This window comes from Thalia democratica, chromosome 8, assembly GCF_965202585.1.
Source record: "Thalia democratica chromosome 8, ktThaDemo2.hap1.1, whole genome shotgun sequence".
Lineage (NCBI taxonomy): Eukaryota > Metazoa > Chordata > Thaliacea > Salpida > Salpidae > Thalia > Thalia democratica.
In genome coordinates this window covers 3,599,123-3,614,532 of record NC_139172.1, presented here as the reverse complement: position 1 = coordinate 3,614,532, position 15,410 = coordinate 3,599,123, and positions in this window count along the sequence as shown.

Here is a 15,410-nt window from a genome sequence, read left to right as displayed (position 1 = left end):
AACCCCAAACTATTTTTAATTTGCTTTCTAGTACCTCTATTCAAAATTCTTTGAATAGTTTTCAAAACTGACTAATTAGATTTAGATGGAAACTAATTAGATTTCAAACAACTTAGATGGGAGATAACAGTTTATTAATATTTAAATCTAACAGTTCTACTTCATTTCAATAGTATGTAACATATTTAACTACGCTCACTTTTTTTAAAACCCTAATAAGAAATTTTAACTAGATTAAATTTTATGTTTGTTAAAAACGTTTAAAATTAGAATTAAAGCAATATTGTTAGTTCCCAGTTTTGATATACTAATAACTAAGGGTAAAGAAAAATTTCTTACTAATGTCTTTAGAAAACAATCACTCTCTGGACAAAACTTGCATTATCAGTCATTTTGTTCTAAAAGACAAAAAGTTAATTTTTTGGAAACTTTATACCACCTAGGTTGTATGATTTGTTCTCCTGAAATGTTCCTAAAAAACAAAGAAAATTAAGGAATTTTTGTGAAAATAGTAACTTATTAAAATTGATTTAGAGATTTTTAAAATTGCATGATGAAAATTGTAGGTTGTTTGGACAAGATAAACGTTTTAAACTACCATATTAGGATATTGTATCTGAGTTATTTGAGAAAATATTGCAAGAGCAATCTATTTACAATTAGACAAAACTTAGAGTAGTAATTTTTTCAAACCAGGTTATAAAATCGGAGCTCAATATCCCACCTAGAAAAAAGTTGTGTAGTATACAGGTTAAACTGCTTCTGTACAAGTAATTATATTAGACAGGCTTCCAGGCATCTTAAAACTAAAGTTAAAGAGCACTTACCTAAATGTTTATTAAACTTCGTGAAAGAAAAGGCTTACAGTAAGACAAAAGCAGTCACCAATGCTATAAAAAGATGTTTGATAGTGGAACATTTGATTAATAACATAGATTGCTAGATAACTATAAGCTATCTAGATTTAAAATTATAAATAACTTTACTAATTTAGTTTAATAACATAAAATACTATTCCAATATTAAAAAAAAAGAATAATGTAAATAAAAAAGAAATTATTAGATTTAAAGTGTCTTAATTTGTTTTAAATTGACCATTTTGTTTTGTATGTATGATGCTTAGTTTAATATATGTTTTTGCGTTGATTAATTTTTTTTTACTTCTGTTACTCTCATTATTGACTAATTAGCTTTGAAAGCTTTTGTTGGTTATAATAAAAAACAATGTTTTAATTTTTTTTGTTTTGTAATAATTTTCTGATGATATGCAGTGGAAATATATTAAAACATTTATAAAAGAATATTTTATTTCTTTTATATGTTTTGATTAAATTACAATAGACTCAAGTTATTATTACTAAAAAAATGTTTATATTCCACAATTAGAAAAGCTTGCTTTGAATACTAACAAATTTGATTTTTTTATCTGACAAATGCTATTTATGAAACTTGGTGTTATTTTAAACTTTAAAAACTAAATAGTTTTATTATAAACAGATCTACATCTAATAAAAATTTGGTGGACAACTAGCCAAAAAGAAGTTAAATTCAGAGAAATCTATTGTTTTTATTGTTTAGAGCTCTGAATTAAGTTTATAGGTTTGATAGTTTGTTAAATACTTAAAATGATCTGTACTAATAATCATAAAAATTAAAAAATAAAACAACAATCATAAACATGGTCAAAGGACTAGTGTTGAGAAAGATCTTATGGTCATTTATTATCAGTTTTAACTAGTGATGTACCGGACTCACTATCCGGGTCCGGCCGGATATTGCCATTTTTGTCTGATATCCGGATCCGGCCGGACTCTAATTTGAAAAAAAAGTCCGGATCCGGTTCCGGCCGGATTCTAATTTGAAAAAAAAGTCCGGGTCCGGTTCCGGCCGGATTCTAATTTGAGAAAAAAGTCCGGACCCGGATCTAGTTAATAAAAAAGAGCATACTGAAAAGTATTTTTTCAAAAACAAACCCTGTGTAAATTAATAAGAGTCATTTTCGTCAGTTAAAATTAAACACCTACCGTGATTGGCTCATTTTTTACACGTGACTAACTTACATTTGTTTACATTTAAACTATGAAATAAACATTTCATGAAATGCAACTCTTTACATATGTTGTAAAATTGAAAACTTTGGAATGAATACTTGCATTATTTATTGTTTAAAATTGAGCTCAGAGAATATTTAGAGTTGATACGGTTGAATGTACGAGCCAATGAGAATCATATGACGAAATGTTTCAAACTAAATACTGATGCAACAAAACATCAGAACATGACAGGCAGTTTATATGTAAGCAGTTAGTTAGTTTAGTGTGTAGCTTAAAGCAACAAAATATCTTGAACGTTTTTGTAAATGCTTATTGTAAGTAGTGTTTTGTCTTAAAAGTGAATATTTCAACAGGTGTTTAATTGTTTAAACATTTAAGCCAGGTTTATAGTTTAATAGTTTGTTAAAAATTTTACAGTTTCTTGTTTACTAAAAGTTTTATTTAATTTTTAGTTTTTTGTTTTAAGTCTTTTGATATAGATTTAAATACCTTCCAGTTTTTAAAGTGTTACCAAAGTAATTAATAATTTTGTACATGCTAGTACTTCTTGTTGTGTTTTATATAAAAGATCCATCACTCAAAACTGACGTGTCTGATTATAGAAAGTAGTCTCAGTTAGAATTCAGTATTTGTTATATATTAATTAAATAAGGTAGGATTTAATTATGATGGGTAGTACTAATAAGTTAAGTGTACCACAATCAGTCCACAACTTTACTACCAAATTGTTAACCTTTGCTAGCTGTTCTACTGATTATTAGATTAAAGTAATTTTTCAGTTTTTGAAAACCTCATTCTGACTCAGGCTTGTTTATACTCACTCTAGCTAGTTTTATTTACTTAAACAGTGGCAACCCTGCTAGTTTGAAAATTTTTGGGAATTTTAGAAAATCTTGGACTGCCTCAGGCTAGTTTGGTTTTTTATAAAAACTCAGGCTAGTTTTTTAGATTTTAAAAGAGTTTGAGCTGATCCAGTTTTCAATATTTTGTAATTTTCTAGTGTATTTTGTTCAAGAACTTGATTTCAGATTTTTAATTGTAAATAACTCCTAAATTTGTAAACCTTGTGGCTAGCTGTTCTACTTATTATAAGATAAAAGTTCTTTTTTTTCAGTTTTTAAAAACCTCATTCTGACTCAGGCTAGTTTATTCTAGTGATGTACCGGACTCACTGTCCGGGTCCGGCCGGATATTGCCATTTTTGTCTGATATCCGGATCCGGCCGGATTCTAATTTTAAAAAAAAGTCCGGATCCGGTTCCGGCCGGACTCTAATTTGAAAAAAAAGTCCGGATCCGGTTCCGGCCGGATTCTAATTTGAAAAAAAAAGTCCGGATCCGGTTCCGGCCGGATTCTAATTTGAAAAAAAAGTCCGGATCCGGGTCCGGCCGGACCCGAAATTGTGGTTCCGGTACATCACTAGTTTTAACTGATTTGAGCTACATATAACACAGAAGTTTAAACAATATAAAATTTAAACTCAATAGGTAGAAGAGATTTACAACCAAAAAATAAAATAAAAAAATTTAAGATTTTAGTTTCTCTGAAACCAGAGGAGGTTGGCACACCAACTTCCAAGGGTTTGTTTAGAAGGGTAGGGGGTTTAATGGTTGAATCACAGCTAAAAGGTCTTAGGCTCTGAATCAAGCACTCTTAGCCCGAGTTTGAATCAAAGTGTCTGGAAGACACTCTGGATTTAGACTGACTCGTGACATAACTTAAATTTACTTTAACAAAAACTATTTAATAATTTCAAACACAAAGCAGTTGGGATAAATTTATATTCTAAAAACTCAAAAGTAAACCAGTTTGCAACTAAATATAAAAAACTTAAAATGAATAAAGTAGCTAAAATTAAACAAAATTAAGTGTTTTCTTGATTTTTGATAACATTGTTTTAAAATTTTATAAACTGTTATAAGATTTTAAAACAATATTATCAAAAATCAAGAAAACACTTAAACTTGTCTAATGTCAATTTAAGTAACTTGGTTTTTAAAAGTCAATAAAATTTAATAGATAGTGTTATAAAATTTTAACTAGCACACAGGAAAAGGTGAATCTACTTGATGACAATCAACTCCACTCCAATTCTTTCCTCAGAACTTAGACTCCTCTCTTGACAATCCTAAGCTCACAGTAGTAATTCCTCAGAGTGATAACAGTTGTTGTAGCAACAATTTAAAACTTATTGTAGTATAACTTGTCAATATCTCATTTGTTTATAGCTTGCCCAACAACAAAGTGTTTCTAATTTAAAAATGGAAAATTGTAATTAAATACTCAATTTACATAATAATGTTACAACATAATTTCCATAATAATCAATTTACATAATAATTTTAAAACTCAATTTATCCATATTTTCAAAACAAAATCTAAAATGAGTTTATAATGATTTACTTTTTTGAATTAAAGCTCAAATATTCATAGTTGCCACTGATCAAGCTGAGAAAAATTTCCTGACTTTTCCTGACTTTTTACCAAAATTTTCCTGACTTTTCTAAATCAAACTTTTAAATTAAACTTAATTCTAAAATACATAATCTAACACTTGAAACTATATAAACATAAAGCTTTCAATCAAATTTGGTTGAAAATAACAGTTTTTTGCTGAATTCTATCATCAAACTTCCAGTACATCACTTAAATCATTTGTGTATGATTGATGTTTGTAATAAACAGCTCTATCAGCAAAATACTTGTTTTATTACTAAACACAGCTTGTCTATAAAAAGACACAATCTTTTAGCATTTCCTAGCATAAATGTATCTAGATATATAAAAACTTTTACAATTAAAACATTGAATTAATAACAAACTATCACAACTAAAATCTTAAAACAATAACAAATTTTTACAGTTGAAACCTTTAAACAATAAAGAACACATTTTTTTAGAATTTCCTAGCATAAATGTATCTAAATAAACAAAACAACATATAAGGAACTTTTACAATTAAAACCTTAAATCAATAAGGAACTTTCACAACTCAAACCTTAAAACAATAACGAACTTTTACAGTTTAAACATTAAAACAATAAAGAACTTAATCAAATACTGTTTTTTTAAATGCATGTACTAAAATTTATTTTCTCTGTTTGTTATTAGCACTTCAACCTCTTCATCTAATGAAGATATGGTTTTTTTCACCTGGTCTGCTTTCCGCTTCAGTATACACATTAACTTATTACATAAAATACTAAACTAACTGCTTAGTAATAATAAAGAACTCAGTTATTTACTTAAGCAAAAAACACTTTGATTCTAAAATTATGCTAGATTAACTTTTGTGTATATATCACATTTTCACTATGAAAGCTAAAGATCATCAATACTAAAAAGCTTACAAAATCTGCTTGTCCAAGGAGGGTACTTGTTCAATATGATAATAGAAAATTTTTGCAGTTTTATAAAGGATATTTTACTTATTTATCCCAAATGAATGCATTGGAAATAAAATTAAATATTTTTGTAAATTTATATGAAAATTTTGGAATTTTTTTCTGACTTTAAAGGACTTTTAATTAATTTTTACCATTTGAAGGCTTTGGAAAACAAGGAATTTTGTAAATTTTAACTGACAAAATATGACTTTTTTTTTTTATTTTATCAAATTTCCTGACTTTTCCTGACTTTTTTTCAAAACCCCCCATTTTTTCCTGACTTTTCCTGATTTCCTGACTTTTCTTGACCGAGTGGCACCCTGAATATTACATTCATACTCTTAACAAATATTTATAAGAAGTTACATCAACAAGCATTTTATTTAGTTTTTTAGTACTTTTCTAGTCATTATTTTTGGTTTAGCTATAACAATAGAATTAGAAAAAACAAAGCTTTATGAAGAGAAAGAATACTTTTTTCAAAAACTACAACTTAAGCTAGTAAACAAACTGAAAAAAAAATCTTATTTTTCTTTATCCCTTTTTTTTTCGAAAAAAAATCATATGTAGAAAAAATTATTTTTGTCATATATTATTTGAAAGTGCTAAATTTGTTTTTATTTTTTTTATTTTTAAGACCATTGAAAATTTTTCTGTTTAAACAAGCTTTTTAGTTTCTTAATAGGTTAATACCCCTATTAAAAACAATTACTTGTTAAAAAGGGTAGCTTGAAAAACTCGCAAATATTTGAACAAAAGTAGCAAACCATGTTTACTGAGTCAACAAAAGTTTTTTAAGGTACCTGTTAAAAATTTGTGCTTTATCATTAATTTTGTACTTAGTTTTATTTAAAGGAATATGAGGTAAAAGAAATTTTTATAAGAAAATTAAAAGTAGTGCTCTGATATTAGAGCTTAAAATAAAAACTACAGGTTAGATTTTTTTGAATAAAGTTTTACTTTAGTTTAGTAGGTTCTGAATTACATCCAATCAATTTAAAAAATAGAGATACATATATACAAATCGTAATTTAATATATAAAGTTTCTCAAAATTGAAAAAAAATCTTAGTATTTGTCTTCTTTTCTATTTTTAAACATTTAACCTTAATTTTCGGGAAATGCAATTTAAGAATTCATTTCAACTTAATGATATTTGAAAGTTCAAAATAAGAATTTTATAAATTAAGAAAGAAAAGTTACATTTTTTTTTTTGAAACTTTTAAAATTCCTACGATCTTTTTTTTTTACAAAATTTATAAAAAAGTATTAGACTAAAAAATATTAAGAACGCATGCTCAAAAAGTGTAAAGGAAGAAATACTTTAAATGGAAAGATTGTTTTCAATTTATAATTTAGCTTTTTCAGAAGAAACCTAACAAACCATTTAACGTTGTACTTTTTATTTCGAAAGCTAACTTTATAATAATAAAAAAAGGTAAAAGGAACTATAACTAAAAGAAAGAGAATTAAAATGAAACCAACAAGTAAAAAATATTTTTAAGTCTGCAATTTTGCTTGTAAGTTTAACTAAAATATACATTTTTTACCTTGATGAAGTAACTTAATGGTGTCAAACTATTACAGACCAGTTAAAAAAGAAAGTTTCTAAAAATGAAATAAAGAAGTGAAAAAATATATAAATTTCTTTTAGTAACCATTTAGATTTTTAAATAACAATTTTTCATTCGAGTTCTTAAATTTTTTTACTTATGTTACATGACAAATAAAAAAATTTCGAACTTTTTATTAATTCTTTTACATATATAAAAATTTAAGACAATAATTCATTTTGCAGTATATTTTATTTTTGTTAACTAAAAATTTTTCAATCTACCCTTTTCAATAGTTTTTGTAGATAACTAAATAGATTTTTCTAAAATAGTAAAATTAATAAAATTGTAAGATTATGCGTCATAATAGGTAAATAAAATTACATGTACTAGACGATGCTATTTAAAGTTGTTTAACAAAATTTAAAGTATAAAGCTTAAGTACTAGAAATTGAAAGTATTAATAGCAATTTTAATAAGAGGAAACCGACTTATTTAAACTTTCTTAAAATAAAATTAAACAACAAAAACAAAACTTAGTAGCGAATTTACAATAATTTAAACAAATTAGAGTTATAAACAAATTTTTGTTTATAACTCTAATTTGTTTAAATTATTGTAAATTCGCTACTAAGTTTTGTTTTTGTTGTTTAATTTTATTTTAAGAAAGTTTAAATAAGTCGGTTTCCTCTTATTAAAATTGCTATTAATACTTTCAATTTCTAGTACTTAAGCTTTATACTTTAAATTTTGTTAAACAACTTTAAATAGCATCGTCTAGTACATGTAATTTTATTTACCTATTATGACGCATAATCTTACAATTTTATTAATTTTACTATTTTAGAAAAATCTATTTAGTTATCTACAAAAACTATTGAAAAGGGTAGATTGAAAAATTTTTAGTTAACAAAAATAAAATATACTGCAAAATGAATTATTGTCTTTTACATATCCTTTACAGATAAAATGATAATTTGTTTTTAAAAGTATCAGCTTTGTTACTTTACTAGTATCTGCTTTTAAATTTATCTCAAAAAATGAAACTTTATGTAAAACTTGATTTAGATTTATTTACTTATGCAGCTTTTACAAAAAAAAGTTATTAGGTTTCATCCGGCCTTTATAAAAATAAAGTACTTGTGGTTGTGACCTTTCTTTATTTTTACAAGCAAGTTATTGAATTCGCCTGTTTCGTTTACAAACTTTACATAACACAATACAACCTAAGCATTGCAAATTAAAAAAAAAATTTTTTGATTATTTAAAATAAATTTTGTTTTTTTTCGAAGTATTTTTTAATCTACAAACTTAAAACTTATACTTTGATTCGACTTAGTATGTTTACAGTATGTTCTTTACAATTTATATATTAATAGTTTTTACTTTTTACTTTACTTTTTTAGTATTTAATAGTACATATAACCTTAAAACTGTATACCGTTTACTTTAATTTAAATAAAATTTGTTTTTTTGATTTTTTTTAGATATTTGTGAATAAGAGTTGCTGATCATACAGGACAAACACAGTGCTATTTTTGAACACGTACATCATTATTTACAGTGCCAAAACTACAACATTGATAACAATTTCAAAGTCCCTAAAAGGGCGTAGGCTGCTTTTCTAAGGTAGCTTCCGATTGGCGAATATTTTACTTGTTTTTGTTTCAAGGTATAAAACTTTTTTCTGGAGCATTTTTTATATATTTAGGTAAGGTGGGTTAGGGATAAGGGCGCTTTCAATATTCTGCTGTATTATCACTTTACTTCATTGCACAATGTTACGAATGAAAACATTTGACCCCTAAAAGAACATAATGAATGCAGCAGACCCCTAAAAGGTGTTTGCTCGGAGGAACAAGGTCACTTTTGATCTACGTATTAGCATTAACTAATCCTAAACTAACTCTAACCTTGACCTATACAGATCATCCTATACAGAGGAGGAGTTGAGTTCAATAATTTATAAATCCTAATTGGAAAAAAAAATTTTGATGATGTACCCGGCATGGTACAAAAAATAAGTAACTTCATTGAACGTTTTGGAGAGAGCACTTGTTTTTCTGACCATATTCGAGCTTTGTTTAGTCACAAAGCACCTTGGGATGAGTAAAGAGTTAAAAATGTTGATGTTGAAAATTTAAAACTTAATGATGTTTCATTAGATACCAGGTTGAGTAAATTATTACTTTCATCGAAAGTTGTAGTTCGCACTGGTCTTTTTGTTCAAAATTTGTTGAAAAGTATACCAAAGTTTACAAACTTCTTCTATAAACACTTGTTTATATTTAATTAGCATTGCTTTTAAAAATTAATAAAGTAATGCTTCACTTTAATATGTTTGTTCTTAAAATGTACAATATAATATACTAACAAATTCTAATAAACCCCACTTTTCTAAAAATAAAAAATTGAAAGTTAATTCTAATAAATAAGATAAGTATTGGTATCTATCCAGGTAAGTTAAATAAATTGTTAAAATAATATTGCTTTATAATATATGAAATAACAAAAATATTACGTTTATATAAAGCCCTCATAACAATTTATTAGGTAAATATATTATTAACACAGCAAATTTTCTTTTTTTTCTTAACATACTTTATTATAAATTAAGAAAAAATTGAAAAATAAATAAAGTTATTGTTTTAAAATATCTTTGATTTTGCTTGATACGGTCAAACTCTACTAAGTTTAATAAAAAGTATATGTTTTAGTGATCTATCTATGCATGCGTAACTTATTATTACAAACCGTTTGAAACTTGATTTTTTTATAGCCGAATAGCGGCGAACTTACAACAATAAGTATTGTTTCAGTGTCGTCATTAGGCCGTTATACCACTGAGCTTTGTATAAGATTTCTATAATACCAAACATATTTTGCTAGTTTTTATTTAAAAATTTAAAGTCTTATCTTATCGTTTACAGTATATGTCAAAACAAACTACAGAAAATGGAGCATGGCGTTCCATCTAGAAAAAATTTACCAAACTTTAAGTATTAAACTTTAAAAGAATGTTAATAATGTAAAATGACATGATGAAAAATTCATCTTCGTAAAACTTCTAAATTAATGTTATTATAACATGTAAGTTTTTACTATAAATGTGTTAACAGTGTTTTTCTAAATTTTGCTACCATGTCTATAAAATTTAATTGGTAGGTTTCATAATCTAAAATTTATAAACAACTAGCACATTAATTTGGCAGAATAATAAGCTACACAAAAACATCAATATTTTTAGCGCTGTTGGAATTATGATACTTATTGAAGTTTAATTTGTTTCCGCATCTCTATATACTCATTAGTTGCTAACGTTTCTAGTTATTTGGAAAAAGTATGTACTTACACATTTTTTTTTTCGGTTAGTATATTAATACATCAGTTTCGATATTTAAAGCTGATTTAAAACCCGCAAACTTGGATTTCTGAATTCAGTTGGTAAAAAATTTTTAATTTGATTATTATAAGTTAAATTCTTAGTAGTTTGTTTTCTTATATTAGGTACTATCTTAAGGGGTCTGCGAACTACAGTCAATTAGATATTTTTAAGGAATTTAAATTTAGTAACTTTAGTTAGAATCAAACCAACTGAAGTATATATCACAATATTTTATTTTATGTTATATAAGCCCTTCTTAAAACTACGAACATAAATAATTTATTGTTTATATTTTTATAATAACTTGAAATTACATTCTATACAACAACAAAGAACTTTTTTTTAATTTTATTAGCAACTAAACGCGAACAAGATTAAACGAGTAACGTTACAATTAAACTTAGATGAAGACAGGCAACTTAAATTCTACATGAAAATTTTACAACAACTTTGAAAGTTAAGCAATAACTTAAGAATAATAGCAGGGTTCGCAACGGCACAACTCAAACGCATATTTTCGCAGATCACAAGCCCACTTGATCAGATCGTCATAATAAGGCAGGTCACCGTGGAGAACAGTTTGGAAGTAGGGCACCGTATTGAAGATGTCCATCAAACATTTTTTCAAGGCATCTTTATGATCATCAGCGTTTTTACTTCCAGCTGTAACCACACGCGCAAGCTGTTTCAAGGATAGGCAAACTTTAAGTAGAAAAAATCCCATGCCTCTAGAAGTGCTTAAAAAGTTAACAGCCCGATTCTTTATAGCTTCATCAGCGTTCTCCGAATTCGCAGAAGTAAGATCACTAACAAGATTTGAAAACAAATCAAAGGAGCTTTTCAGAAATATTTCCAATTTTTCTGAATTTGCCAGCTGGTCTACGAGCTTGTAGTAACTGGGGTATGTTTGGATTTTCCCGTAATAGGTTTTCAATACCAGCCTCCTCAAACGTTTGTACCGATTCAAACTGTAGTTTGAAGGCAGCGAGAAACAGAACATTTGTTTGAATTGAATAAGTTCATAGGCCATTGCACGGCAGTATCGAGCTAAATTTCGGATCTTTTCTGAATCAATAATACCGTCCACATCGATATTAAAACTAAAACGCTTTTTATTATTGTCTGAACTCTCTAAATCTTTTGAACTTTTCGATTCTCCCCGATCTACATGATCTTTAGAGCAGCCAACTGATCTCGTAACTTCGGTTTCTTCTTCACTCGAGCGTTCAACAGCCTCACACAGTTTGTGAAAACTTTCAGAATATTGGTCGAACCAATAGCTTGTCATATCCGCAAACATTTCAACAGTTGAAGCCACGTCGGTAAATTCTTCTTTGAAAGCTTTCGAACTCACCGCGAGTTTCTCCTCGCCGTAAAACTTTGATCGGATTTCGCGAACGAGCTCTTTTTCTGCTCTCAACCTTTCACGTGATGCCCTGCCGCCTGTGGCTTGAGACACTTCGCCGTCAGCACCGCGGTTGCGAGGCTCGTCCAAGTTCACCGGTTTCCGTTTGTTGGTGACACGCTGAGACATCATAAGCAGTAGCAGTTAGAATAAAAAACTAAAATACAGTTTTATTTTTATGTATGAAACTCCGTTAACTGTTTAAAAACAAGAATTGTTCAACAATTAAGTATCGTTAGGTAGTTCTAGAGGTTAGACTGATATTGCAGACAACTAAGTTTTGCCTAACAATAACTTAAAAATAATAATTTACAAACCTTCTCTTTGAACTAAACTGACACTATTTATATATTTTTAACAACTAAAACAGAAGTTAAGGTGTCAAATTTACAATATATAGAGAGTTATCCTACGCTAAATGAAATCTAGACTTTTTAAATGTTAAAACATTTTAAATGTTCTTTTTATTTATTTCAGAACCGACAATGTTTCTACACATTATAGCCTTACAATCAAACTTAAATATTGATACCATTTTTTGGGGTTGATTAAACTGCCAATTTTGTTATTAATTACTACTGTTATTTAAAAATATTTGTTTTAACCAACATAGAAATGCTATTTTAAACCAAAAAGTGATTAAATAAGCAATAGTACAGCACTATTTATGAACAATTATTAAATTAAGACCCTTAATGGTAAGCTTTAACCACATAATATTCTCTTATTACTGTTTTTAAAAACAGTTTTTTGATCTGAAAATTACCTCACGGGTCACAAATTTAGCGTTGATGTTAAATTATCTTATAATTAAATAATTAATTACTACTTTAATAATCAGTTCTTCAAGTTTGAATACAGTAGTAAAGTTCAACCGCAAGTATGTTTTAGTTTTAAATGGACTTGCGGCGCAACAAAAGGTGAAAAGAAGTTTTTTTCTAGTTATTATAATATTAATTATTTAAACTTTATGTTTTGATTATTTTTTAATATAATCGCGTAAGGTCGGTTAGGGATAAGGGTATAGATTAGAATAAAATAAAAACTTTTTTGTTTTTTTACAACTCAGACTTATCCACCTGAACATGACGTTAAACTGTTTTGGTGCATGACTCGAGAACCGAAAGGTTTTTTTCGTGCACCAAGTCTCCTTGAACCAAACTTTTTGAGCATTTTTTTCATCGTTCAATAAACAAAAATGATCTTTAAGTATACCTATGTTCTGGGGTTTGAAAAAGCATTCGAATAAAAAAAAAAGTTCTCAGGTGCAATTTGCTGAAAATTTGAAACTTGCACTAGATGTTTCGGGGTCTTTTATAAAAAGTAAAACTATATCTGTTTCCCGCATTTCTTTTTCAATTTTGTCTTTTCGGCCAATAAATGCCTGCCGACTGATGTTGCCAGAAAGCATTAAAGTTTTTAAAGTTACTCATTAACTGACCAAAAAAGTTTCGATAAAAATAAAACAAACCACGCTTGAGTAAGCAGCTGCAACAATACCGCTGGCAGACACTTTAATATTTATACTTTAAATAAAATCTTTGTGACGATGCGTTTATTTTTTATTAAGATTATCTTATGCTTTATTTACGTAAATAATAACTTAAAATAAAATGATTGCTAAAAAATTAAAGAATCCTTACTGGTGAATGTTTTTAAGAATTTATTTTTGAACTTCGAAAACGCTTAATTTTATGCAACCTATCAAGTAATATATTTAAGAGCAATAAAACAACTACAAAACTTAATTTAAAGGTAATTTTTTATTATGGTAAAAGTTTGAATAATTTTGTTCAAAAACGTTTTAAGATTAAAACCTCGAGTAAAAGTTAATAAACTTGTATAAATGCATAACTCTTCTTTTGCTAATTTTAATAATTTCCATAATTAAATTAAGCATAACTCAAATTTCTATGATAAATCTTCAGAAAAGTTGTACACACCAGTGACTCTCAAAATTTGTGATCTGTGTAAATTACTTAGAAAAATTATGTGAATGTTCGACACAGACTTTTTACATATAAAACTGTTATGGTTATTAAAAAAAAAAGAGTACTTTAAGTATTAAGAGTAGCTCCTTATTTAAATTGTTAAGTTTATTTATCTTTAGCTAATGAAATATTTCTAAAGTTAGTAGTGTATGATAAAATACAATACAATGAGCTACAATAACTCTACAAAAACATCTGAAAACTGAAGAAAAAACAGTTTAAGATATACATCACAACTATTTTTGAAAGTATTTTTCTTCATAAAGTCATTTTCTAAAAAAAATCGTGTGGTTTAATGGCGTATATTTTAAAAACTTTCTGAGTTAAATTTTTAGAATCAAACCCAGTAGTCATATAATACTAACATGTTCCTTTAACTCTTAAAGGTGTGTGCTTTTCACAAGAATGTTTAATTTTCTTTTCATTGTTTTAAACTCTGAAAAGTTGTGTATGCGTACAAAAAGTGTCAAGGTTAGTTGGTATAAAGACGTTTCTATCATCAGTCTAAAATAAATTAGGTTTATATACACTGTGTCAAGATATTTTGATTATTAGTAATACAATGCAGTGTTGCCATTTGATCTGAAATTTTGAATTAAAAAAAATTAGGAGCTTATAAATTTATGTAACTTTTTATTATTGAAAGTAATAATCAAAGTGTCCATTGTGAACTTATATATAGGTGTATTGCGTAGTAATTTTTATGTCAGTTACTTTACACAAGAAATTATGTAAAACTTGGTAAACGAAAAAATATACATAAGAATTTTCAATTAGTTTTGTTTGTTTCTATGCTTAAGTTTGCTTATATTTTTAAATATGATCCAAAACTGTTTACTCAGTTATAATTAGTGATGTACCGGACCCACAATTTCGGGTCCGGCCGGACCCGGATCCGGACTTTTTTTTCAAATTAGAATCCGGCCGGAACCGGACTTTTTTTTCAAATTAGAGTCCGGCCGGAACCGGATCCGGACTTTTTTTTTCAAATTAGAATTCGGCCGGATCCGGATATCAGACAAAAATGGCAATATCCGGCCGAACCCGGACCCGGATAGTGAGTCCGGTACATCACTAGAATAAACTAGCCTGAGTCAGAATGAGGTTTTTAAAAACTGAAAAAAAGAACCTTGATCTAGTAATAAGTAGAACAGCTAGCCACAAGGTTTACAAATTTAGGTGTTATTTACAATTAAAAATCTGAAATCAAGTTCTTAAACAAAATACACTAGAAAATAACAAAATATTGAAAACTGGATCAGCTCAAACTCATTCAAAATCTAAAAGAAAACTAGCCTGAGTTTTAATAAAAAACTAAACTAGCCTGATGCAGTCCAAGATTTTCTAAAATTCCCAAAAATTTTCAAACTAGCAGGGTTGCCACTGTTTAAGTCAATAAAACTAGCTAGAGTGAGTATAAACAAGCCTGAGTCAGAATGAGGTTTTTAAAAACTGAAAAAATTACTTTAATCTAATAATCAGTAGAACAGCTAGGAAAGGTTGACAATTTGGTAGTAAAGTTGTGGACTGATTGTGGTACACTTAACTTATTATTACTACCCATCATAATTAAATCCTACCTAATTTAACTAATATCCAACAAATACTAAATTCTAACTGAGACTACTTTCTATAATC